This window comes from Frieseomelitta varia, unplaced genomic scaffold (assembly GCF_011392965.1).
Source record: "Frieseomelitta varia isolate USP_RPSP 00005682 unplaced genomic scaffold, Fvar_1.2 scaffold_263, whole genome shotgun sequence".
Lineage (NCBI taxonomy): Eukaryota > Metazoa > Arthropoda > Insecta > Hymenoptera > Apidae > Frieseomelitta > Frieseomelitta varia.
Window position 1 is genome coordinate 30,717 of NW_025109994.1, and position 17,713 is coordinate 48,429.

The window sequence follows — 17,713 nt, forward strand, 5'->3', positions numbered from 1 at the left end:
AAAAAAAAAAAAAAAAAAAAAAAAGAAAATGGAAGGAGCCCGGGCTTTCGAACGGTTTTTCGAGGGCGTATTAACCCTATCGATATGATGATGCTGCGGTTACCTCGGTAGGTACTGTAATTACGGTAATGTTATGCGCGCTAATTGGAGGATTTTGCGAGAGAGCGTCCGATAAAAACGAGATTACCGCGAGCGCATCGCGCGCATCACTCTCTCTCAATCTCTCTGTCGCGCGCGCGTCCCATTCTTGTATCGTTCGGGCGTATCGGCGGAAGAAATTGGCTATCGGGGCGCACTTCTCGGCCCCGGGCCCATTATCTTTGCGCAGAAAGTTAGTAAATCATCCGCGATACAATCTTTTTTGCGCGAGGGCCCTTGGCTCTCGGCCGAAGGAGGAAGGAGCCGCGCGTTTCAGCCCCTCCGTCGTCCTGAAAACGGTAATGAAACGCAACGCATCAAATAGGATAATACTCCGTCCCGTGGCTTTTTTAATTAATCCCAATGGACGACGAAAATCGTCCGAGGCTGGCACCGGGGGCGAGGCGACGTTCGCGTGGTTGACGCTCGTTAGCGATCCGAGTAATTGCGCGCCCCGGAACAACCTCGCGTACCGCCGCCACCGTGTGTCCCGGCCAATTTTCTTCGTCGAATCAATTGAACCTTCCAGACCTGTTTGTCAACCGCGAAATTTCTCTCCTTTCTTTCTCATTTTTCGTCCCGACGGTTCCACGACACGGAGGATTCTTTCGTTTCTCGAAGTTTTCGCTGTTCTGAATTTTCGTTGCATATCTTTGGGAATGACAGTTCTTCGTTTCTTTTATTCTTATCAATTTAGACGATATTTCTCTTCTGGAGTCTTCTGTTCTTTCTTTCTCTCTTATTTTTATTTTGACAGTTTCACAGTGTGGAGGATTCTTTCGTTTTTTTAAACTTTTTGCTACTTCGAATTCGTTACAGATCGTTAGGAATGACGATTCTTCGTTTCTTTTCATTCAGAGCGATCAATTTAGACTGGCTTTTACACTCTACTTCAGTTCTTTTTAAGTTCAAATCCTCGTCCTTGTTTTCCCGTGTCATTGCTTCAAGTAACGTATCAAACGATTCTCCTGTGTTCGTGTGTCCTTATTGTGCTCTAGATAACATATTTTTAAATCCTTTTTTTTTTATATTCTTTATATTTTATATTTATTATTAGTTTATTGATTGATTTAAATCGAATTCCTTTTGATTTGAGATTGAATCAGAATTGGTTTTAGGATTTAATTTAAAATATAGAAGACTATTCGTTTATATTTTTTCTCTGAATATATAAATTTATTATTTATAAGAATAATTTTAGTAATAATTTTTTTATGGTTTATTTATTGAAATATTTAATTTAATTTATTTCATATAATAAATTTAATATTATTAGTCATAATTCGAGGTGTTTTACCTCGAATTCGACATGATTATTTTATATATATATATATATATATATATATATATATATATATGTTGCAAACGATTATTTTAAGATGTGTATCAGGGAACGTTCGATGATGATTTTATTACACAATTCCGTCATCTTTGGTTTTTTACGTTACTTCGTATTCTTCTTCATAGATGGCCAAATAGTTACTAGCCAGTACCCGCAGTAGAAAGTATACACTGGCAGTTAGATATAGGCATCGTCAGTGGATCTTGTTGTAGCCAAATTACAGATTGTTGCCAATATATGGCAACAACCACGATGATGTAGCATCTTTCCATGAGCGTGAGGAAGGCTGTGTGGAGATTGACTCTTAGTTTCAATCTTCTCAGTCATCGATGATCGCTCAGTCCTTGCACTTAGTGCAAGGATGATGGGAAAGATGCGTTCTGAGTGGCCTTTTTTTATTTAAACAACAAATACAAAGTGTTTTATGAATGGGTTGTAAAGTAATTGTATTTATAAACAATATTGATTAGTAGAGAGGGAGGGTAACATCAAGTACAAAGTGTTTTATAAACGTGAGTGTAAAATAATAGTATTTATAAACAACATTGAATAGTAGAGAGGAGGTGATTCTGCATAAAAAAATAAGTCGAAATCGAATGAAGAATAAAATTCTTTCGTTTGAGGCTTCGTTTTCGAATAAATCGGTTTTGAATATTCTTCGAGTGCACTTAACTACACTGTATAATACCAGTATAAAAATAGTACCGTATGTTTGTTATGTTTATTATACGCAACAGCACTTGCAAAGTAGCGAGTTATATATAATTGTATAAAATTACAGGTACAATAAAAATATGCTTAGACCTTAAGATCAAGACACGGAGTCATTTTTCTTCTTTCTGATACAGATTTGAAATTCATGGTTGCCGAGTCCTGCGTGCTAATAATAAATCACTAACTTCCTTACCGAGGGATTACGAGGGGAATTATTCAGAACAATGAATCGCTGGGCGGATAATGAGAAAACGAGTAAAATCGATCGGCAGAGAGATGAAAAGTTGCCTAATTTGGAAATAACGAGATTCCGCGGGCGAAAGCTATCGTCGGCGACGATGACTTTTTATCTAATTTCGGGATGGTCATAAATAATTATTCAAGGGAAATAAATGGAGGGAGGGCACGAGTTGGAAAATTTTGAAAATAAAACACCGGTACTTCGGCTGGCAGGAAAGTTCTTTAATTAATGCCGGGACACTTCTTCCCGTCAGCCAAACTTTCCAGCGTCCTTCCAATTAATTGCAAAGTAGAGGAAACATGTAAACCGTGAAACCACGCTCCGCGGCACTGGTTGTATCATTCAGACGGAGAAAAGATGAAAAAAAAAGGGAAAAGATCTCGAAATGTTTTCTTTGCAAACAAAAGAGAAAAAAAAAAGAAATCGCGAAATAGACTTTATGATAATACAATAGTTTCGTTTGAATTTTCTGAAATGAAATTCGTGCAATTTTGATTTTTCCTTACGTTAATTTTATCGGATGAACGTCGCCTCGATGATTCGCAGACGATAGGTAGAGATTAGGTTGGAATAAAGCGGAGGGGAAATGAGAAGAAGAAGAAAATCGAAAGAGAGGAAACAGAGGCAAGGTTGCACGAATGCAGTAACAGTTGCGCTGGAAAGAAGCGCAAAAATCAAGAGCCTGGAATAGGGTGGAAAAGTAAACGCGGAGAGACTCGACAAACATTGTTGTTAACAACGCTTGGTGAGACAACGCCGGGAAACTCACGAGCGAGACAGATGTCGAATAAATAAGGAAGAGACTGTAGCATTCAGTGCTGCTAAATAAATCTTCGTGAATGAAGAGAAGAAAGAGACGTTTGAACGAAAAGGAACAGATAGGGGAGGAAATGAGGCAAATATGAAAGGAAACGTGTGTTTTATATTAGAAACGAGTAATTATTCCTGCCTTTCTTTTCAATTTACGGAGTAATCTTTCCATTTATTTCACTGTATAGAATAATTTATTTTATTGAATTTCTTTCCAATCACTTGCTCAAAAATTCTTCTCTCAGATTGAAATTAATTGTGATAAATTGTATTGAATAACGGTGTGATACAAAAGATTACTTGAGAGAGAGAGAGAGAGAGAGTTTGTAAAATTCTTGAGCAAAATGAAATTTTTTTAATGTCCGCTTGTTTTAGTGACTCGGCTATTCAAATAACAATCAGAGCATCGAATATAGTCAAAACGTTGATTAATTACATATTACGTTATATCACAGTTGGGTACGGTTTGATTGTTACTGAATAAATGACATAACGTTCGATGAATATAATTGGTACCGATCACCGATTGATCAACACAACATGTCTATTTGTTTAATAGATATTGCGGTTATCTCTGCGGATATTATTGACGGGGCAGCGATGGTACGCGAATAATTAATTAACATGTGATCAACTTTTTAGCGCATTTCAATATGCGAAGCCATTTAATGGAACGTTATATCGCTGTAAAGTAATTAAAATATACGTTTCACGTTTGGATATTGGCGAAATGCCAATCTATTAAAATCTGAAGTTACAGGCATGCGCGCGCGCGCGCGCGGCAACAATTTGTCGGCGTCTGAAATTATTTGCCCGATGCAATTCGATATATTGCGTCAAGCGATACGGGAGTGTGTACGCGTAGAAAATTTTTCAAGCTTCGAAATCGACGAAAATACTTAAAATTCAATATTAATAAACGTGGCTCAGTTTACGGATACACTTGAAATTAAATTACGAATTAGGTTATTACATCTATTACATCAATTTCCAAAATCAATTAACTGCGCTTTACTTTAAAAGTACAAACTGCATTTCGTATAATATTCACAAATTTATATAAATATCCGTGATACAGTGTGTTCTGGCATTTAATGAGTTGCGCATATATTCCCTAATTCCTTAATTATATAATTCGTCCAAAGAAACGTTCCCCGACAGCGAACACTTGTCAAAAGTGACGAAATAAATTCGAATGAAGTACCACGGTGCGTCATACAAAACTTCCGAAGGAAGTCTGCGAACGCTCGCAGCCACCTACGAAGTAATCACAGTCATCCAACCTCCGATGCCCGAAAAAAAAAAAAAAAAAAGAAGAAGAAGGGAAAAAATGAACGACAAAAGGAAGGCGCGAAACGAGTAACGCGAGGACAGTGGAAAAGAAGGAGGAATGGAGGGGCGAAAGAGTGAGACGAAAGCCGAAAGGCGCGAGAAACAACGGGGATGCGCGCACAATGGCGCGGATTCTGGCTGCTTGTATGTGTAATGTATGCTTGCATTGTTTACCGGCGTCTTGAGCTGCGGTCAAACACGCGGCACACGTGTCCACCCACCGGGTTACTCAGCGACACCCACGCGTCCAGCCGCGTTTCCGTTTCGAAAGCCAGCCGCGAATGCGAAAACCACGGCGACGAAACGTTCTCCGACGGTCACGCTGGATCTTCGCCATTTTCTCGCGTCGTGCGAACGACGAAAGAGCCGAGCCACCGTGACCGAATTGTCGTCGAGCATGTTGTTGTTGTCTGAGAAGATTCGAGAAGATTTCGTTGGCGTTTAATTCGATTTACGTAAAAGTGGAGCAATTTTATGTTTCAGTTGGAAATTTTATAGATCTACTACTGGTAAATGTTGGTGGCGAGTGTCGGGAAATTTTATAGATTCGCAGTTATCGATAATTATATGAAAATATATATTGCAGATGTGAAGGAAAGCTTGTGGTCTTTCATTTCTCCGATACGGGTTTCGTATCGTAATTATTGGTGGTTGCAGTTCTCTACTAAAATTTAGTGTGTATAATTAAATTTAATTTTATAACCCAATGAAATGAAATACCTTTGAATTGTATCGGTTGAACGCAATCGGGAATTAACGAAGAATTTCATGCGTGATTGGACAATAGCGGAAAATATGAAATCACGCAGGCAATGACGTGGAATTAAACTCAACTTCTAATAAATATTCTTTATATTTCACAAATTTTACACATTTTCGTGCATTTTGTACGCAACATGTTCTGATATGAATTTCTGAATTTGATCAATTTAAATTCAAATGTGAATTTCATTGATTATCGCCTGACAAAAGCCAGTGGACAAAACATTGAATCAATTTTTTGCCTCGTTTCGAAAAAAATAAGAATAATCTTCTTGCTCTGAAATACGGCGAAAGCTGCTGTCTCGAGTACAATCAAATCAGAATCGAAGCGAGAATTCATTATGCGCCGTTCAATGAAACTCTCCGTTCGAAGCTCTGGGAAATTCCGTCATGTCAGACGCGTGTCTGACGAATTGTTTATTCCAATTTCGTTCGACGCGTAGAGATACCATGGAAAGTAACCATGTTCGCGATCGTTGAACTTTCGTTGTTCGAAAACAGGTTGCGCCTGTGATGAAAACGAGAACTTTCTGTATAAATTCTTCTTCTTTTTTTTTTTTCTCTCCCCTTTCCTGTCGAGGCAACTGCCAGCAACAAGAGCGGCAACTGTTAATTAATTGTTGAATCGTAGCTAGCGGCCGATCGTGCAGATACAATCCTTTAATTAAAACGCAATCATCACCGTTTGCTACGAACTTTCCAGCGAAGTTTCCATCCCTGCTATCTCCGCAATTATGAGTTCAGAGTTTAGTACCGTGCGTTTCGAGATCAATGTGGAGAAAAAGAGTTAACAATAAGAGCAATAATAACTCGTTCTCCGCGGTCACTGGAATTATTGTAAAAATAACTGAAGGAGAATTACCTGCGAAATGTTTAAAATTAAAAAATTTTATAATCAATAAAATCAAGTAAATGTATTAAATGATGTAAGTGTATTAAATTTTCCAGAGAAAATAGTATCAGAGTGCACTTTTATAGATATGTATTATATAGTTAGAGATTTATCTTTATTATGTAGTGTTGCTTCGTGATTTTGTTCAAATAATTGATGAAATTGCCGCCAGAAAGGATATGCAGCCAGGTAGATCATAGGCAGTAGTATTGATAGTAGTAGGATCCTTTCTGCAATAGATCTCACAAGCCTAATAACAGTAGTATTGTCAGGACTACTGGAATTTGAATGATTTACGGGATCGTCGATGATCACCATTGGTTTACCCTTTTATGCAAAGGATGAATGGTGATGTTTTTTTTTTTTTTTTAATATCAAACAAAATATCCTTCACACGTTCATTTTTTGAACCAAATATAAAATATTATTACTTATATAAAATATATTGTACTATACCAGATATATTTGTAGACAATAATATCTCTGTAATACGTAATAGATTTTTTTTTTTTTCACAAGTAGTCGAGTTGTGTCAAAATTGTTTATAAAAACTTAGCAACACATTGTTAAAGTAATTAATATTCAATGAATTTTTAAATAGTGGACAAGAAGAAAAAAAAGTTTCGCCACATGATTTTTCGCAGTCGGTAGGACTCGAACCTACGCTCCCAGAGGGAATCTGATTTCTAGTCAGACGCCTTAACCACTCGGCCACGACTGCTTCTTGTATAATTTTCTTCCGTGAACGAATCTAGTATGCAATATTATAATAAAAAAGAAAGTCCATAAATGTTAATTTTATTAACATATAAATTTATATTTTAATTTTATTAAAATAAATAATTTTAAAATTTTCTTGAAATTTATTATATATAATAAATTTTATTATAATTTTATTAAAATTTATTATATAAATTTATATGTTAATATTTTAATTTTATTAAAATTTTATTAACAAATAAACCATAATTTCCTGCTTAACTTTGCACGTGAAATTTTATCGCCTATCACCTGACCAAGGACGTAGTACAGATCTTTCTTTACAAATTTCCCAAACTTCTCAAATTTCTACCAATTCGACCGCAACATTCACGCAATTAAAACACGCAGTCCTAAAACTGCACGCAAACGCGAAACCACCTCGTGTTTCCAGCAATCCGCCACCTCTGCTTTCATCGAGATTTTAATGCAACGATTCAAACAACGCCAAAAATCCTGCGTTACAAATATAATCCGCGACGCGAATCGATTTCGCCTCGGATACGAGATATCAACGATCGTGATCAACGTTTACAACCACCCTTGTGCCGATGACACTGGAGCCCGCGAGGGGTTGCAACATGTCCCAAACGCAGCATGCGTGTCCTGTTTGCTATTAAATAAAGCCTTTAGCCTCGACTGAACGAAACTAACGACGCGACGCGCTCTGCGTTTACCGTGCAAATACCACTGCCATTATTCGCGCCGGTGGTGGAACGCCATATTACCAAGTTCAGGGGTGAATTTATACGATCGATGTAACTTTGTCATCGATGTATTTGACTTTTCGTCAAATCTCGAATGTTTCTTTCTTTCATTGTTTTTTTCACGCAGCTGAAGTATATTTTTTTTATAGAATACTTTTTGTTTATATTAATACAACTCTGTCTTTTACACGCGAATGACTCCCGAATGTTGGGAATTGATCAACCAATCATGGCCACGCTCTTTGCAACTGCCGCGATGTACAAATTAATCCGATGTGCAATTTCGCTCTCAGCTTTGTGTGTTTCACTGGCGTTTAACTTGGATGCAAAACGATACGGTTGTCGCGAGCGTCGTGTTTGACCGATTTCACGTTGACAAAACACCAGCTCGGCTGTGCGTTCCCGCGAACTTGTTAATCGGTTGCTTTGACTTCTTTATTGCTTGTGTTTCAGGGCGTCGCCGGCACTCGGAATTGATTGCAATTGGTCTAACGCGGATTAGACCTGCCGCTTCCTGTGTAATTAGACTTTCTAATTTTGGTCGTGTAATTGGCGAGGTAGAGTCGTGTAATCCCCTTAACTTATTGTTAGTCTATCAATGCAATTTCAAATCTTTCGAAATTTGCCTTTCGTCGCGTAACTTATTCCTCGTCGTGTAGCTTGATCGTCCACCGAAGTGAAAATGAGAAACGTTCCCCGTTCTCCATTCGCAGAAGACGCCCTATCGCTTTTCATACCTCGTTACATTTACCTTGATCCCTTTCCCTTTATCGTGCAACGGAAATGGAACTTCCAATTCGTTTTAAATATTCACGAAGCTATTTCAACCTTTTCCCATTCTTGCTCGATATGCATAACCCTCTTTCCTGCCGATGCTGGCATTCAATTGTCGTGACACACACACACACACACACACACACAGAGGTATAATCTACCTGATTTAAAACACGACGTCGCAGGATTAGCTTCTTCTTGAACGGAAGTGTATGAATCGGCGACGTCTTCGAGAAACGATTCAGACTCGTCGAGGCGTTAAGCTGATAGGCTTCAACGCAAACGAGGGACATTCTGCGAAAGATATTCGCGAAAGTTGAAAAAAGAGATTTGCCCGCGATCACGAAAATTGTGTGTGTTTTCTTTTCTTTTGAACGAGTCGAAATCCTCGGCTCCTTTCGTCGATCATACAGCAAGAAAATCGATTTGAGATTCATCAATTTTATGCGAATCTTCCTTGTTGTGTTGTCCTTTGTCCCTATTGTCTCTAAAATTCCAGTAGCAGCAGTAAATTTATCGAACGAAACATAATTGAGCTGGCGAGACTGAAAGTACGAAGGCACCGATACCAAAACAATCTTCCGGTTAAATAAATCGTTGTTAGAGAAAACTCGGGGTAAGCGAAGGTACGTTTACAGCAGAGCTGCGATACTCGATGAGAACGAAGCGTAGAAATACATCGTTTGTTGGAAAGTGGAGGCGTTTACGTTGAACCAACGTAGCAGAGCTACGACCAGCGATACAAAAGCGTTGCGAACTCTTGTTTCTTCGCTCTGCTATCGAAATACTTTGCCCATCTACCATAAAACGGCTCGGGTCGTATAGCTGAGTTACGCAGAGATTCGCGTAGTGCTCGAGAGTATCCCTCATACCTGCAAAGTGTCGCTCTGATCGACGCTCTCTTAGCTTCTGTTCGCTGTAAACGTGGCACGAGAAAAACTTGGAATGTGTCAGCTGATTCATCGATACCAGCGAGTGAAATCAAATTGTAAAAAATAAGTCTCAGATGACATTCTTGTACGAGGTAGACCAAAAATTTCCCCCCCCCTTTTTTTTTTTTTTTTTTTTTTTTTTTTTTTAATAAAACATGAAAATATAAAAGAAACTAATTTTATTAATTTTAAGTTAAATTCACTTATAACAAGAGTTGTTTAATCTGGTAAAGAAATATAATTCATGACATAAATATATTTTATGATATGATATGAATATGATATGATGTAAGCATATTTTAAAAATATGAATATATTTTATTTTATATTCAAAATATATTTTAATAGAAAGTGATTTTTTGCCCACCCTGTGCATGAAGTTCATTCGTTGTTTTCACGTTTTCAGAGGCTGTAATACCCTTTACGTGGTATTCACATGCTCAATCTATCTTTCTTTTTTCTCTCTTTCACGCACAGTGAAAGTTTCTCTATTTCATCTCCAACAGACTCCCCTTTTTCTTATCTCGCGAGAGACCGTTCCTCCGCTTCTCTATTTCGTCGGGGTGAGCCAGTTTCAACCCTGTTTCTCTCCCTCTCTCGCCGAACGTGGCTTCGTTCTCACCTATGGCACCCGTTGTCTCTATTTCGTGGCTGTTCGCCGCGCGTAACTGCGACCGTGACGGTTACAAACGATCCCGGAGGGTTCCAAGGGGTTGCAATGGATTTAAGTCACGTTCGTCCCGGCTTAATCTGGCCGCATTCTTTCCACCGGTCCTCCTCCACCGATGCCCGGATTCGCAGCCCGGCGACACGAACGTAATTAAGACGTAACGCGTGGCTTTCAGGTCTACACACATTCCCTACATGTACTCTATACCTGCAGAGGACAAGGATTATCAGTTTGTTGCAATTACTTACTGCGATTTAAAATAACTATTATAAATTAGTTCTTCACATCCCTTATGTGTTATCTACAGAAGAGAAGGATTATATTAGGTTGTTTCAATTTAAAATAAATTTATGTAGGAATTCCGGCTTGAGATCCCAATTTCTAGGAATTTTGTTAAAGGATAGTTGTTTATTTAAGGTTAAATTTGTTTAATGATGATTGTAGTGTTTAAAGTGACGTTTCACACTATTTTCTTAATTGCTAAACTCGCTAGACTCGCAACTCTTCTCTTTGCCTGAATTACTCTGAATTTACTCTGAATTTGCCCATCCCACATTTACTATAAATTAGTTCTTTGCTCCTTATATTCTTTGTTTATTACAAATCAGTTCTTTACATCCCATATGTACTCCATATTTCCAGAAGGGAAGAATTATTAGTTTGTTGCAACTATTTACTGCAGTTTGAAATGATTATTGTAAATTAGGTCTTTGATACTTTTATTAGTGAAACAATAAGCAGGTGAAGTAAAATTTCCGACGTGTGATTGTATGTGTATGAATATATGGATATTTAAATTGTATTGCCAATGTTGAACGACTGGATTATAATACTTGCATCCTAGAAATGAAACAGGGAAAATTTATAATGCTGTAACACGAACTCAAATCGTTTCTGTATATTACGAAAAGTCGTTGAAATTTGTACAAAATCGCATCGTTCCGAAAATCTGTCAAGTCTCTACGAAAAGAAATCTTTCACAAATGTTTCACAATCTGACAATTTCGAACTACAGTGGCAATGGAAATTAATCTAGAATTACATCGCTAACGTGTTCATTTCGAAAATTCATCCTTCAATCAACTTCATCTCACTATCTCCGAAGACTCTTCTTTGCTGCAAAGAAAAACAAACAAAATTGAAGCATTTTGCTTCAAATCGATATTTACCGATTGGCTTGCAAAGACACAGAGATTCTGAATGGCTGCTGAAATTCCGAGACTCTCGACCTACTTTTTCCCTTCCGTGTGGAAACGCGTACGCGTGGCTAGTAGTATTAAAGAGAGAAAGAGGAAAAAGAAAAAAAGGAAAAAAGGAAAAAGCTGTGATTGTGAGTGTGACGCGCGCCACTGACCAGCGCATGCAATAGCTCGCCTGGGGTAGGTCAGTGGCGAGCGAGTAAGAGAGGCAGAACAAAACGGCGGGAATTACGGCTCGTATCGAACAACGATATCTCAGCAAACCGAAAGTCGTATCGGGATAAAACAAAAAGCGTGTTAAAGGGGACGATCTTTTTTATTTAATAGGATACATGGAATTGGTTTTAACGGTGTGCGCTATAAAGGTTTAATTTGCAGTAACGCGCAAGTGTTATTCGGTTATTTGGAAAAGTAATCGCATTTTTTTTTTTTTTCTTTTTCTAATATTTTATCATTCATTGTGCAATTTGATACCCGATTGTTCGAGAAAGCAAGTTTTAGAAAAAGAAAATCAACAATCGAACAATCGAAGAAGGAAATTTCGCTGTATTACTCCTGAAAAGGAAAAGAGAATTCATAAAAAAAATGCTCTGAAAGTGTAAATTCCACTGTTGACGATGGCATCGAATCATTCTTGAAACTGCTTTTCCATCCGGAAACTGATGAAAACTTTTCTCGGAATCACGAAGTTGCCTGAAAGATACAAAAGCTGAACAAAATACATTAACTGGGTATAATTGATTCTAATCTTCGTCGTTGAATAATATAATCTCATCAACAAGATAAGACATGAATATAACATACCGTATCGCGATTAGACAAGACCAGTACACAGTTCTATCTGCTGTCAAGTGAAATTATCATTTCCGAATACCCAACAAGTCAAAAACTCGCACGACCGTGCGAATGATACAACAGTCACGAGCGCGTGACGATTAGAATTTCGCAAAGCAGGACCGAGGATGGAATTTTCTGCGTTTTCACCGGACACGGACGTGAACGGAAAATTGAGATTGGGCCGGGGGACATTTTCGGATAAAGGTTAGGCCGTATCCCGGAATTACGTAGAAATGGATAGCGTTATCCACTCGGGGCCGCGCCAATAAATCGTTTTATCCAGGCGCGCCGGCGTTTATTTAAGTTCAGCCGGCGGGGCCATTTTTCTGAAACTATTCCGAGCGGGGCCATTACGGTCCGGGGACGGCCGGGGCAGAGGGACGATTTCACAACCGTTTCGGGGCTATCGTCATTGCGATACGATGCAACTTTCCGCCTCCCGCGGGAAACTCTCTCCACGCTCTTAAACACCAACCTAGTTAACCCGTTTCCTGCTGGATCCTTGCCTCGTTTGTTTCGCGTCCCCTCACCTTCCCCCCGTTCATTCCTCTCGGCCCTTTCTGGAATATTCATTGCTTTGGAAAATGTTGCCGGTTAGAGAGGGAGGGCGAGTCGGCTTTTTGAGCAGATTGCTCTTTACGAGAGTGATTTTGAGGAGCTTTGCTTTCGGCAAATCGGGCGAGATTTAAACGTAATTGTCGTGCGATTTATGCTGATTACCGCCTCGCTGCCCGCGTATTTGCGTCTCTGTAATTCGTACACGTTGTTACGAATGTTATTGATGATTATTGTCTCTTGGATGAGCCTTTATTAATCAGTGAGAAATTAGCGCGAACGAATGAACAAACGTTGAACAAAAATGGGCCGCTCGTTTGCGATTGTTTCGTGGTTATTTTGCATTGTGTTGATTATTCTGTATCGTCTGATCTGATCAATTATTTATTTCTTCTTTTGCTAGAAGAAAATTCAAGCGGATTGCGCACTGACGTTCAAAGCTGCCTCGGAAAATTTGAAAGTTTGAAATTATTGATTTTTCCTTGCGCAAACGGAAACTCATTTTGCAGAGACCCGGTAGAGAAACCGAGCTCGCGTTGAGATTTCACGATTTGCATTCTGGTCAATCCTGGAAAGGGGACAAACACCAAGAGGCGTTGAAAAGAAAAGAGAAAAAACAAAACCGAGAATCCCATTTCTTCTTTTTTTTTTTTTTTTTCTTTCTTTTTTCTCTCAATATCGGATAAAAGCTTAGATCGGACACGGAGGGGCAAAAATTCTGTTTCGACGAGTGAAATTTCCCCGTGACGCGAGGAGAAAATGCCGCGCTAAGTAATTGCTTCCCGATTAAATCGCGTTGCGCCGTGACGTTCGCGTTGTTGCTCCCTTATAATTCAATTGCGGGCGATTCCAATTGAATAATACAACGCCGCCGCCGGAAAATGGATTAGTTGACGAAACGAAGGAAACAGATATCTCTGAGGACAAACGAGCTTCCTTTTTCTTTTCTTTTTTCTCCGCCTTCTCGCCGTGTTTGAATATTCCATTAAAGTGACAAGAGTCGTTGCGCTTCACCAGGAAAATCAACGGCCACCGTTTTACCTTTCCTTTTCTTTCCTCATCCTTTTTTTTTTTTTTTTTTTAACTCTGTTTCTCGGTGAAACCACTTAATTCACGAATCGAATGGAATCTTCGGATTCACTTTATTCGGTCATGCCGATTTTGCATCTGTATTTGCCGCGACTGGCATATCGTTGAGTCACTTTCGACGATATTAATGTGACGTTGGACGGATCAAAGGCGAAAATATTCAGTGAACTCCTGGTGAATGAAAGACTAGGAATTTTGAATAATTTTGCGAGATTTTATGAAATTTCAGAGAAATAGATTTGTGATCTTCTAAAGCACGGTTTCTAGTCTAGAATTTTTGAATATTTTGTGTTTTTGAGAAGTGATGTGAAAAATAGTTTGTACGATTTTTATTTTCATGTCATCTTGGAGTGTTATTTATTATTTTTAATAAATATTCCAATTCCACGATATTTCTCACTCTCTGAAATATTATACCTATAAATAAATATTTCATGAAGGAACGTGAGAAAAAGACTTTGCATTCAGGAATATTTTCAAGAGATAATTAAATATATGTAGGGACACAAATCATATCAATATAATCAGAATATTAGATTGGTCAAGAAGTAACTGCATTTTCTTTTTGTGCCAATAAATAAGCAAACCGAACAAACAAACAATTGCTAATGAGACTCTTCGAGTACATTTTCTTTTTCTGAAACAGCTCGAACAAATCAGGTCTCGGATTAGATAATAAATTAACTTAACTTTAAAACGAAGTTAGTTACGTTCGTTATATTAGGGGAAAAGAAACGCAATTACCTTTTGGCCAATGACCCGATAACTCTTAAAAATCCACTCAAGGAAGCACGAAGATTGCAACGGAAAGTTCCGAGTTCTTCCTGGCGGAGAAAAAAGTTACTGTTATCATTGGAGGCACTTTCGCCGCGGAACACGCGCGCGAAGCCCTCCCCGATCGATCGTAATAATCGGGAGCAGCAAGTGCCTGCATCAGTCGACTTTCCAAAGCACAATTACAAATACCATTAACAGAGTTCTCTCTCCGGGAGACTCTTCCTCTATTTCCCCCGGAACAAGAAACATAAACTCGAACAATTTATATCTCCGGCGATAGGAGCGGGGAGGGGAGTGTTCCTCCGTCGATTTCATCCACTCAATTAGCGATGAAATCCTTTCAGCAAGTAGCTTAGGTCTCGAGCGTTATTAGAATTGCCCGATTGCCTCTCTTCCTCCGCGAGTCCTTCCAGGCAACTTCGAATAATTTCGAACTTCTAGTTCCACTCGAGTTCCTTGTATAACCCGGATGTGTTCGATAACTATTGAAATTGGCTGGTTTGAAAATTATCGGTGATCGTCGAACGCCGCCAACTATCGAGGCAATAAATAACAATATTTTCATGTTCGTGTGATAAATTGAAAAAAAAAAAAGGGCACGAGTAATTTTTCTACTTCCGGTTGATGTTGTTGTCGTAAATCTTGCAAAAATTTCGCTAGCCATTATTCATATCAATAACAGCGCACTGCACAGTCGATTAAATACTCGAATAAATATATCAGGATCGAAAAAATTGATCAAGTACCTATCTCGAATTTTTTTCACTCGCTACCGCCGAACTGGAAATAAAACACAGCCTGTGAAATTAAGATTAATATTTCACCGAGTATCGTCAATCGGTTATTTGATCGAGGAATGCTGCCGTGTTTTTCACTCGATGGTTGCTAAAATTTGGCCATTATTAACCAGAGATTTTGCGAAATTTAGTTGATCATTGAAATTGGTTGCTTGTTGTTAGTAACGATGGAGAATCGCATTGACAAAACTTCAAAATCGCGATTTTCAAATCGTGTCGCTTTCGTTTCGAGTACAAAAATTAGATGAAGACAAAAATAGCTGTTCAAATTAAAAATCTCTAAAAATTCAAAAGTCCAAATTAACAATTTCTAAAAATTTAAAAGTTCAAATTAAAAATCTCGAAAAATTCTAAAAATTCCAAATTCCAAATTAGCAATCTCTAAAAATTCAAAGGTTCAAATTAAGAATCCCAAAAAATTCAAAATCTCTAAAGATCCTAAAAATTCAAAAGTCCAAATTAACAATCTCTAAAAATTCAAAAGTTGAAATTAAAAATCTCGAAAAATTCTAAAAATTCCAAATTCCAAATTAGCAATCTCTAAAAATTCAAAGGTTCAAATTAAGAATCCCAAAAAATTCACAATCTCTAAAGATCCTAAAAATTCAAAAGTCCAAATTAACAATCTCTAAAAATTCAAAAGTTGAAATTAAAAAAATCTCGAAAAATTCTAAAAATTCAAAATGCCAAATTAGCAATCTCTAAAAATTAAAAATCTCCAAAAATTCAAAAGTCCAAATTAGCAATCTCTAAAAGTTTTGAATTAAAGATCTCGGAAAAATTCTAAAAACTCTAAAGAAAGGTGGACCCACTCATCGATCTTCGTCGATCGTCCGATTTTACGACCCAAGTTCTACAAGTTCCTGATCCTAGACACGATCCATCAAACGCACGTAACTCGTTCGATCCCGTGGCTTCCACGAGACTGTAAACACCTGTAGGGAAAAGCTGAGGCCAGTTTTAGCGATCGTAAAACGCATTGTACCCGAAGGACGAAACGGAACGTGCAGATTCGTCGAGTATGTCGTACGAGCGCGTACGATGCATCTCCGGCCTCCGGCGACACCGACGCGTAACGATCGTTATTGCTACTTTATTGCTCGTAAATCGTCGTTGCGGCCTGCGCGTCCTGACCATAGAAGGATACGAGCGTCTTCTTTTAACGAACGTCTCCCTTTTCTCTTCTTCTTCTTCTTCTTTTTTTTTTATTTTCCTTTCTTGAAACGAAACGAGCTTCTTCTTCTTCTTCTTAGGCAACCGAGAACCGAGAAGTAACTCTAACCTTAAGCTTCACCCTTTTCTCAAAGTTGGAATATAGCAAGCTCTTGACGTGTGCTGTTATCTTCTAATTGGTCCTCGGATGGAAAGACAATGTGCGTGAGCAAGTTCGGAGAAGCCGAGCACTTGCCTGTTTGAGAGCCGGAGGATCGTGTTGAATGGGGATTGCTCGGAGTTAATGCGAGGTGGTGGTTGCTCCTGAGTGGTTGTTAGTTTCGGCTGGGTATTGTTCGAGTTGCGGATCTTAGAATTTCGGAGATTTTTTTTCATTTCCACAATAGTTTATAGTCGAAATTGTACAGAATATTCTGAACTTGATCGGTCAAACTGCGAAGGCTTGATTTACACAGAAAAGGGGAAAAATGTACAAAGTGTGCCAGGAAACGTCTTGTTACAGAGTTCAATAACAACAAATATCGTGTACCAAATAGGTAGCCATCTTGATTTTTACTTATGGAACAGTTTGAAACGTAAGATTTATTCAATTAGCGCAGAAAATCAGAAGTGTAATTTTATTGAATCTCGGCACAATTCTCAGTAATTTTATAGTGTTATTAATTCTCTGATTAGCTGATGGAATTAAAAATTATTTTTCATCGCATTGTTTTACAATTAATGATACGAAATTGTTAACACGTGGAAGAAAAAAAAAAAATATATATATATATGTGACAAAGTACGCTGTCTGTGTACTTTGATAGAAAATGCGTTGCATCTTACATATTTCACGTATAATATTTGTTCACAACTCTGTAATAAAGCGTTTCATATCGAATTTTATATTTTATGTACTTTTCTTTTCATTTTACGTATAGATTAAACTCGCAGTTTGGTTGTTTAAATTCCTAGACTCTGTATATCAATTAAATTTACATAGACAGAAGTTTATAATACGATAAGAAACGAAATACTTTGTTTATATATTGTTTGGAATTTGTACGTTTCTGTTTCTCGTTTAATGCAAGAAGTATCGACGACTGAGTTCTTAAATTTGTATTTTCTAATTTTTCTCAATGACTGATTCATCTGATTGTGTTCTTGTTCTTTTGTGTGTTACAGGTGAGTAACGTGCCGATAGAAAATTCATCGCTGAAGTTATCGGATTCGT

General features: G+C 38.0%; 2 non-coding genes across 2 annotated transcripts; one reads left to right on the top strand and one right to left on the bottom strand.

The window, feature by feature from the left end:
- The first annotated feature begins 1,677 nt into the window (after window positions 1–1,677).
- Window positions 1,678–1,869, top strand: LOC122528827. The gene has a single exon (XR_006306675.1). It is a non-coding gene; the product is annotated as a small nucleolar RNA U3 (small nucleolar RNA).
- A 5,001-nt stretch (window positions 1,870–6,870) lies between these two features.
- On the bottom strand, window positions 6,871–6,952 carry Trnas-aga. Its single transcript has one exon. It is a non-coding gene; the product is annotated as a tRNA-Ser (tRNA).
- Between the last annotated feature and the right edge of the window lie 10,761 nt (window positions 6,953–17,713).